The 9,999-nt window shown below is 31.0% G+C and overlaps 1 long non-coding RNA gene across 2 annotated transcripts; it reads left to right on the forward strand.

Moving 5' to 3' along the window:
• The first annotated feature begins 1,447 nt into the window (after positions 1–1,447).
• On the forward strand, positions 1,448–5,459 carry LOC129284637 (uncharacterized). Of its 2 annotated transcripts, XR_008586899.1 has the most exons (4): positions 1,448–1,566; positions 2,139–2,227; positions 3,051–4,718; positions 5,295–5,459. It is a non-coding gene; the product is annotated as an uncharacterized LOC129284637 (long non-coding RNA). The 2 variants fall into 2 exon arrangements; XR_008586898.1 differs by having other exon boundaries at positions 3,051–5,459.
• Positions 5,460–9,999: the final 4,540 nt, after the last annotated feature.

The raw sequence follows: 9,999 nt of genomic DNA on the forward strand, positions 1-9,999 counted from the left end.
AATTAAAACAATATATTTACTTAAAAATTATTACTTTTAAATAATTGAATCAAGATATCTTTTAATATTTACTTTTAAAAATTAAATCAATATAATTTTAAAAAATATTTACTTTTAAAAAATTATTTAATTTTACCAAGAATGCACTGTTTTAATTTCTGGACTTGTAGATTTCTAAAAGTGATGAGGGCAATATAATTTTTTTAAATTTATATTTTGATATTTGGTCAATCCAAATAATAACTATTTTTAAGGTTCTTTCCAATCAATATTTCTTTCTCCAGGTCTTTCGTTATAATTTTTCCTAAAATTAAAGTCGGAAATAAAAGCCTTACAATGTGACGCAAGTTGGCTTGGAAAGCTACTTCCATAAATAACATAACCGCCAAAAGCCCAAAACAATGGACGCCGCCCTGTGAATTAATTAATTATTACGGGTCAAATTGATATGCCTTGGCAAATGGCAATAAATATCTTCAGATATTATGTCTAGAAACGATAATTTCGGATAAGGGAATTGATTTTTTCCTCCAATCAGAGTGAGTAACTCGATTGAGAAAAAATCAATGATATGTTGTATGGATTTGCCTTAATCCTTTACATATATCCCCTTTCAATTTATAAAATATTTTTAAATAAAATTATATATATTAATAAAGCTCATTAAATATAATTTTTTAAAAAAATTATTTAATATTTCATTTGTAAAATAATATTAAAAAATATAAAAAATAATAATATTAAAAAAATATAATTAATAAAATTTTATTATTATTATTATTAAAATATTTTATTCCCTCTATTAAAAAATGTAAGACATTTTTAACTGAATTTCATTCCTCAATAAAGTAGTTATTTACTTTCAAACTAATCCTATCTTTTCATATTTACCTTTACTAAACACCCTCTAATAAATATAAAGTCATTATCAATAGAGGCATTTTTGAAAAAAGATAATGACTACACTTCGAAAGATTAAAAATATATTATATTTTTTAACATCCAACTCCTTAAAAAATGTCTTATATTTTTGAGCAGAAGGAGTATATTTTCAGATATTGAAACTTTTTTAAAAATATTTTTTAAATTAAGACCAAAGGAGTATGAAGGTACTGTTGTGTGTGTGTCAAAAGTGTGTGTGTCAAAGTGTAACATCCTAAAAATTTTAAGACTCAAATTTATTTAAAAAATAAATAAAAATAAAATAAAATATCTATAATTAAATTAAAATTTAGAATAATTTAATAGAGGCCCAGAGTTTGAATTTTACTAAGCAAAAGTTTGGTTTTATTTGATTTTTAACTATGGAAAAAATTACCAAAGTTGACCCGAGCTTTTGTGCAATAATAAAAAATGTTGGGCCCTTTCTTGTAATTTTCTCCAAACTTTTTGACCAGCATTTTAAAGAGCAAACAGATGCAGAAAACGCAGAAAATGAACAAGGGAAGGAAACGCACAAACGGGAGAGTGAGAGAGAGAGAGAGAGGAAGAAGAAAGGAGAAAGAGAGGGAGTTAGGCTCGGATCTAGGAGTTTTTGCGACCGTTGCGAGCTCGGCTACACGATAGGTAAACTCCCTACTTCAATCCTCTTCTCTTTCTCTTGATTTTCTTCACTTTGTGGAAGAGAAAATTTTTGGATTTTGATCCCAAAGGCTTTATTCTTGTAAGCTTTTGTTTCTTTGGATCCTAGGGAGCATGTTTTGAGTTTCTATATAGTGATATAATATTTTGAGTGGATAATTGGATGAAAAGAGGTGTTTTGGGCACAAAATAAACCTTGAGAAATTGGGTTTTTGCTCCTCAATGGTTTAAGCCTATTGATTTAGTTATAATTTTGCTATTTGAGCCCAATAAAATTTAAATTAAGGTTTGGTTTTCATTATAAGGGCTAATGGTGAAAGTTGGTGGCACTAAGTAAAGGTTTTTAATTGATTAAAAAATTATATAAATTGAAAATTAGCCTAGTGATGGCTAATAAATGTTTTTGGTGGTTAAGTGATACTATGTGAATGGTTGGTTTAATATATGGACCATTAGGGTAGATTATGACTCATTGACCTAAGTTGTGTGGTATAAGTTATAGTCTTCATTAATGCTATTTGTCATGATAAGTGATGTGGATCACTTATATGTTGTAGAAAATTGTTGGTGGAACTTATTGAGAAGTAAGGAACAAGCCGAGCCCTATTTTGTACAAGAGGAACCCTTTTAGTACCAAAGGGTTGAGGTAACAGGGGAATTTATATTTCTTATTACTTTGTTTTAGCTATTTTTGAATAAATATTACTAGTTATCATGCATTACATGTTTTAAAAGATTAAATGTGCTTTATAAGGGGTTATGGGGTACTACTTTGATTATAGTGCAAATATGTTTTCTAATTGTTTAATAACAATGTTTTTATGGAAATGAGATTTATAAATATTATACTACTTTAGAGTGTTGAATGGTCAATACTCAGGAAAGGTAGACAAAAGTAAAAGGCATGATCTCGGTGGGAGTTCACCAATGAGAAGGTGTGGATTTTTGATATTCTATGGCACACTGTCAGTACTCAGTGTTGTCTAACGTATTGTGGGCTCAGTGCACTAAAGTGGTTAGTGTATTGAGTGTTCGACACCTCTCAGTGGGGGAGGGAATCCGACATATGAAGTGTGAGGTTGAGTGCCTAGGCCAAGGTAGCCCTCACATGGAGAGTAAGTCGGGCTGGCTCTGGGAGGGAGTTAGCTTTGACTGCTCAGGATTCACGTTGAAGGGGCATAGGCGGTTCGGTGGATTAGATCATGCCTTAGATTATGTTTTGTGCCTGTGGAGGTACAAGTAGGTATAAGGTTTACCTGCGAGTTAAAGAGTGCCAGGGGGCATTCTGTTAGTCATGAAAGGCCATACCGGCCTAGGTCATGCATTCATGCATTTTAAATGGCTAAATTATATACTATGTTGAATTTATTATTCATTTATTTAATTATGGCTTACTTTGTAATAATCAATGTAGATTTCACTGTTACTGAGACTGTGGTTGTCTCACCCCTTTCTTTTCAATATTTTAGGTCCAGGCGAAGGATCCAGTGGTGGACGGAGAAAGGAGCAAAGCTAGGGGTTTGCTTGTGATTTGTAAAGAACTGCAACCCCTTTTTTTTGAGAAAATATATTGTAATGTATTTAAGATTAGGGTGCCAGTAGGATATGATTGTGTGAGTGTGTGTGAATATGTGTGGATTGTGTGCTTGTGTATGAATTTTTGTCTGTTTGCAGACTTGTGGTTAAGAAACTTGGTTATGATGTGTGATTTTGATGGATTTACTTAGTAGACCAAGTTTCTATTACAAGCAGATCTTTATTTTGATATATATGTGATTTTATAAGCAAATGCAAAGTGATTGCATTGCAAATGGTGTGCTATGGGCAAACATACAGCTTGGATAGAGAGAGTGGGTGCGTGGGCCCCACAAGGAGCTCTGAGCCAAGTGAAAATGTTTAGCATATGTATTTATATAAATACATGGTATTTGGATTGATTTGTGACCACTCTTGTATGATTTGTGCATTTTGGGGGTTTAGGGTCCATTTTGGGAAATGGCACCCGGGTGGTCAAATTTTGATGTATGGGGGTTTTCTCATTTGAATGTTCTATCAAGTGTTTTTAATCTTATTTGACGTGTCCAAAGTGTTTCCACAGGTTTGTGACCATTAGGATGAGATTTGAACAATTTTGAAAATGGTTTTTACCAAAAAGCTGCACTTTTGCATCCGGGTGTCCAAATCTTAATCCGACCGTTGGATTTCTCTAAAATTTGGGTCACAAGTAAAACCTTTTATAAGCTTCGTGTGGGCTTTAGAGTCACATCGATTGGATATCGGACGGAGAAACGACGCACTCCGGAATTTGGTCTGGAAGTGCTGTCATGACAGCATTAAATTGCTGTCATGACAGCTACAGTATTGATTTTATAACCTGTACAAAATTCAATCCGTCTGTTGGATCTTTTCAAAATTTAGTATGCTAATAGTATTCTTTAAAAGTGACATGTGGGCTTTGGAATCACTTCGATCGGAGGTCAGATGATGAAATGGTGCACTCCGGAAGTTGGTCCGGAAGTGCTGTCATGACAGCTTTTTGACAGCAAAAATAATCAAATTTTTAACATGTCTAATTTTAAATCCGACCGTTGGATCTTTTTGAAATTTGGTATACTTATAGTACCCTTTGAATGTGACGTGTGAGCTTTAAAATCACTTTGATCGGAGGTCGGATGGCGGAACGACGCCTCCCAGAAGTTGACTCGGGAGGGTTGTCATGACAGCAATTTAAATGCTGTCATGACAGTATCTTTTTATTTCTCTTTCGTCTAACTTGTTTCCGTGCGCTATAGTTAGAACCTAAAATTTTTTTAAGGTTTTAAATGTTTACTTTGCAATCGTATATTTGCTTAGTGATTTAAATGGTTTGTTTCCTAAGTTGGTTTTAGGATTAACTCCTTAACCACACTTAGTTTATTTGAATTGTGTGATTTTTGGATAACACTCAGAGCAAGTGTTACACAAAGTTTCACATTAATTAAATAAAGGACTCTCCTAGTGTATAAATACTTGAAAATGAAGTGAGCTAGTAAAATGGGCTTGGAGGAGAAGTAGACTCACGCATATGAGACAGGCCAACACAGGGCAATCGCAATTGAAATCAGCCGATTCGCCCCCCCTCCGCGCGAGTTCAAGAGGTAATGGGTTCTTTTTACCTAATTATTTTTACAAAATAAATAATTAATTAATTATTTTTGCTTACTGAAAAATCTCAAGTTTTGGCTGTCTAGAATTTAAATTCAAACCATGAATGTTTTTTTTGTCATTAACCAAATTAATTTTCTTAATGTGTTTGTCTCCCCAACGTTTTCAAACAAAAATTTAACTGTGATTTACGTCTGCGTAACTCTCCAAACAAGCGTTTAAACGTGATTTATGAGAGCATAACCGAAGCTTTAATCTGTTGATTATGGGCCAACGTTTATGTCTCCATCTTCGGGCTATATATAAATATGGGTGCAGACAGAGCAAGTCGCCAGTTTCTTGAGTTTTCAGGACAATTCTCTCCTTCCTCTCTTTGTTGTTCATCTTATTGTGTTTTAATTTCTGCTATTCTATTTTCTTATTCTGCAAGAAGTGCTTGTTTAATCTTAAAAAACTGCCGGTCTGTTGTTCCGGTGTGTCAAAATAGTTTTTAAGGACAGTGTCCTTTCAAGCACGACTTAAGTAGTTTGTAGTTTGCCGTTTACGTCTTTCACTGGTGCCGCCAACAGGTACATAGTGCATTTGACGCAAAAGCAAGACAAGTTGTCATGGCCACCACAATGCTTGCTGCTCCTGTAAGTGTGAGTTACAAAATTCGAGCCCTGCATGTTGGCTGTTGGCATGCGGGTACATAAACTGTAAATATTAAATTAATTGTTTTTTTTTTTAATAAGAATAGAGAGGATTCATTGACATTTGAATTTTAGATAGGATCCTGGTGTAAGGTAACATTAATTTTATGTCCTCTCTTTATTTATGTATATATATGTAGTATAATTTTATAAAAATATTAATATTAACTATTAAGACTTCAGATTAAAATATTAAGCTACATATTTTTTATTCATATAATATAAAACTCAGATTATTTAAAAAACCTTTTTTTTTTTTTGCATACTTCGGAATAGATGGTGCGTGTGCGGACTGCGGGATAAAAAAACATCTTCTTTGTTTGTCGTAAAAATATCTAAATCTTCAAGTACAAGGCAGAAAAAAAAAATCATAAAATTATCGTACGAATCAAAACACAGGATTTTTATGATTTTTTTCTGCCTTGTACTTGAAGATTTAGATTTTTCAAAAAAAAAAGTCCTCAGGGCTAAGGGGCATACGATTAATCTGTAAGGAACCGTCTTTAATATTGATTGCATTCAAATATGATCGGAATGGTAATATAATCTCATTAATTATCGTACGAATCAAAACACACAATTTCATTAATTTCTATAATATTTGTAATTAAGCAAATAACCCCGGATGAATTTTTACCACTTCTTATTACTAATAAATTCAAGTGTACGTACCTCCAGAACCTCCTTTAATTTCTTGGACCGTTGGACATATGAATCTTCATTATTCAAGGAGGATAACCCATATTATAATATTCTTTTTATCTCAAATTATAAAATACTTTTAAATAAAATTTTACATATTAATAAATCTCATTAAATACATTTAACATCTTTATCTTTTTAAAATAAAAATAAAAATTTTAAAAATACCCATCATTTAATATAGTGAAAAGAGAAAGGATGGAAATTAACTATAAAGAAAGAAAGAATAATATTAAAATAAGTTTATTTGGTAAAACTTTAATCTTTTTAAAATGTTTTATATTTTAAAATACTGAATGTCTTTTAAAAGTATTATATAATTTAAAACAGAAGGAATATAATATATGGACTGAGAAGAACGTATGAACCATTGCAAGAGACAAGCAGCGAGATGGTAGCAAGTAATTGACCTTCCTGTAATTAAGTACAGTACTCCATGCGGACTAGTAACGTAAGAAATTAATGAATGATCTGCGGTTGGCATTAATTAGCTTTGAACAGGGGCGACAACGAGCTGCAACAGTATTCAGTATGAGTAGCAACTCGTACACGCAGTGAACATCAATTAACGTCCAACTCTGATCCATCCTTTTCTTCAAATAAATTATATAGCAGTACTCAACTTGAAGGTTGGGTCAGTGCTTGCTCTTGCTGCTTCGTCACTTTGATGTTTGTTTTCTCACACACGTATATACATTTATATGCGTGTTGTGGATGAACTCGTGTGTGAATAGTAATTTGTATCTCTTAGCTAAGCTACATGTTTGTTGGTCACTCTAATTTTTCAAGGCTAAGCTTGGAATATGTCATTCATTAAACTTCACATGAAATCCATAAATTCTAACGTAAAAAAGTGAAGCAAATCGAGCTAGAAAGGCTCTGATAACTACTCAAGAAAAAAGTGAAGCATGGCATGTTTGTTATTCTGAATATATTAATGTTCTTAGATCCATCGACTTCATGCTTCGTGTCATATATATATATATATATAATTAGTTAGATGTTGAATGTCAATATGTACATTAGAAATTAGAAATTAAGTAGAGGTGATTAAATTCTTAATTTTATCAAAAAATAAAATAATATTTTAATTTTATCCCTATTTAAATTAAAAATTAATATTTAAATTTATATTATATTCTCTCTCACATATAGTTAATAAATTTAAGTAGAGATGATAATGAAAAACGTAATTAATATCCTCTCATGTGTCTTATATCAATGAACAAAAAATCTTTTTAGAAGGCAAGGAGTTAAGGTCTTAAGGACCAAATAGAGTATGCTTTTCTCTTTTAAAACTATCAAAAACATTACTACTTTTAATTTTATTTATAAATTACTTCTAAATATTTCATCAGAATTATGAAAAACATTAAATTATTTGTAATTTAATAATTTTTTAACTTTATTCCTATTAAAAATGTGCATATTTTATTACTTTACAAACGGAGGGTAGGTATAGCGAAAGAGTCTAATCCTTCATAATATAACGAATTAAAGTTTGAATACTCATCAAATAGAATTTTCTTCATTAAGTGAATACATGTGAATAATAAAAATATCTATATACTTTAATAATTAATATACTTTCTCACACTATCATCAAGCTTGGCTTGGATTGAAGGAAAAGTGGGAAGAAATTAGGGAGGGAAGAAAAATAGGAGGAGAATTTCAAAAAATAATACGTTTATTTTTACTACTTTTAGGAGTTTCTCTCTCTCTCTCTCTCTCTCTCTCTATTTTTCTCATCATATATCCAAATGAAGGGTAAATGAGGCTACAATGTGAAATTTGTAATTAAAATTTAATGATATGAGTAATAAATAAAACTCAAAAAAATCATTCTATTGCAAGGAATATGTTATTTGCTCAGTTTTCCATTCACTCTTTTGAACTCCGCTTAATTTTCATGAGCAAAAGTTGCATTAGTCTTCGCCTTTTCATTCATTAACTGATAATTTAAACTTCAAAAGAATTTAAGTATCAATTAACTATCAATAATTATATACTCAATTTATATATTCTTTGAATTACGCTAATTGATTTGAGTTGACTCATTATAAGTCACCCAACCATTTAACAGCATCTATTTAATAAATAAAATTACAATCACAATTTAAAAGAAATGAAATAATTCATTCTTTACATATCAACAGAGATTGAATCCTTAATTTTTATGTATATTATAAATCATCCTTGTTATTTGAATTTTGAAATTTTTGGAAAAATTGGTGAGAATGACCTAGTTAAAAGCAAAATTGGTCCTAAGGATCAAATATACTTGAAAAACCAAGGCTAATATTTTATTCATTAAATAATTTGAATAAATGACCAAAATGCCCCTCTGTGTTAATTTTTTTTTTCAAAAAGACATAAAATCTAGTTGTCAGAGCTCTAGGCCCTCCTCCAATAGGTGACAGTGTGCCTCCCGAAGCTTCAAGCTGTAGGTAAAGGGTCGCCAGAAAGTGTCACTAGAAAAAATCAATGCCCCTTGATTAAATGTAATCATTAAGGATTACATGTAAACTCAACAATTAGAGGGTGTAAGGGTTCTAGCTCAAGTGTTATGGCTAGGCTTTTGGCTTAAGATGTAAGGGTTATGACTTAAGATGCAAGCAATTTGGCTTGAATGTAAGGTTTTTGGCTTAAGGTGTAAGGGTTATGGCTTAGGTGCAAAAGAGATGTTTAGGGTTTAAAGCTTCTAGCTTAGGATGCACGCATTATATCTCAGGGTGTAACGCTTTTAACTTAAGGTGCAAGGGTTATGGCTTGTGTTATAGCAACAAGATTTACATGAAATCCATAGTCATTTTCATGTAATTTTTTGGGCGTTGACAGGGCCATGCTCTATGTGTGATTGATTTATATGTAATCTCTACATGTAATCTACTAGAGATTACATGTAAATTATTCTTTAGACATGTTCGCAAATTTTTTTTCATATCGATTTACATGTAATCAATGATGGTTTGCATGTAAATTTGAGGCATTAATAGGGGTGTCCTTTCTGTGTGATTGATTAACATGTAGATCTACTAGAGATTACATGTAAATTATTACTTAGATATGCTTGCGATTTTTTTCCCTTATTGTTTTACATGTAATTAATTGTCATTTTCATGTAATTATAGGGGCACTGACAGTAGAGGCTTTCTCCGTATTTAATTTACATATAATTCACAAGATATTATATGTAATTGTCACACTGACAGGTGAGGATTTAACAACTTTATATGAAAGAAAATGGAATTTTCAATGGAAAAAAGTAAATGTCAAAGGGACTATAAACAATAAAAATATGAAAGAAACAACAATAATTTCATTAGTTTAGATATGTTACTGTGCCAAGTATAAGCCAAATGATAAACAAAAACCATAAGGCACCCCAAATTAAAAAATATGTTATGGGGATAAGAACAACATCATGTCAATGTTAAACAACATCCTACCCTATATAAAAAATAAATAAGAAAATATTCACAATAAATTCTCTCTTTTTAAGTATTATACATTGTATAGCAAACTATGTTAACATATAAAAGATGAGAATTCAACAATGTAACATAGAGGACAATTGAATTATCCCGAAAAAATAAATAAATTTAAGAAGTGCGAATGAACAACAATAATTTTAATAAAAATTTAATCCTATTAAGTTTTTTTTATCTTTCTATCAAGTACAATCAAATCAAAAATTATAAACAAAGACCATAGGGCACCTCATTTTAAAAAATATACCATGGGAGTTAAGAATAATATCATACCCAAGTTAAACTACATGCTATCCTATACAAAAAAGGGGTGGTCATAAGTACACTTGAAAATACAATCACAATTTTATTCAATCTTTTAGGAGAATCCCTTAATCAGCATTTCCTTA

This window comes from Prosopis cineraria, unplaced genomic scaffold, assembly GCF_029017545.1.
Source record: "Prosopis cineraria cultivar Desert tree isolate PC_DT_omini unplaced genomic scaffold, ASM2901754v1 PC10, whole genome shotgun sequence".
In the NCBI taxonomy this organism is placed as follows: domain Eukaryota; kingdom Viridiplantae; phylum Streptophyta; class Magnoliopsida; order Fabales; family Fabaceae; genus Prosopis; species Prosopis cineraria.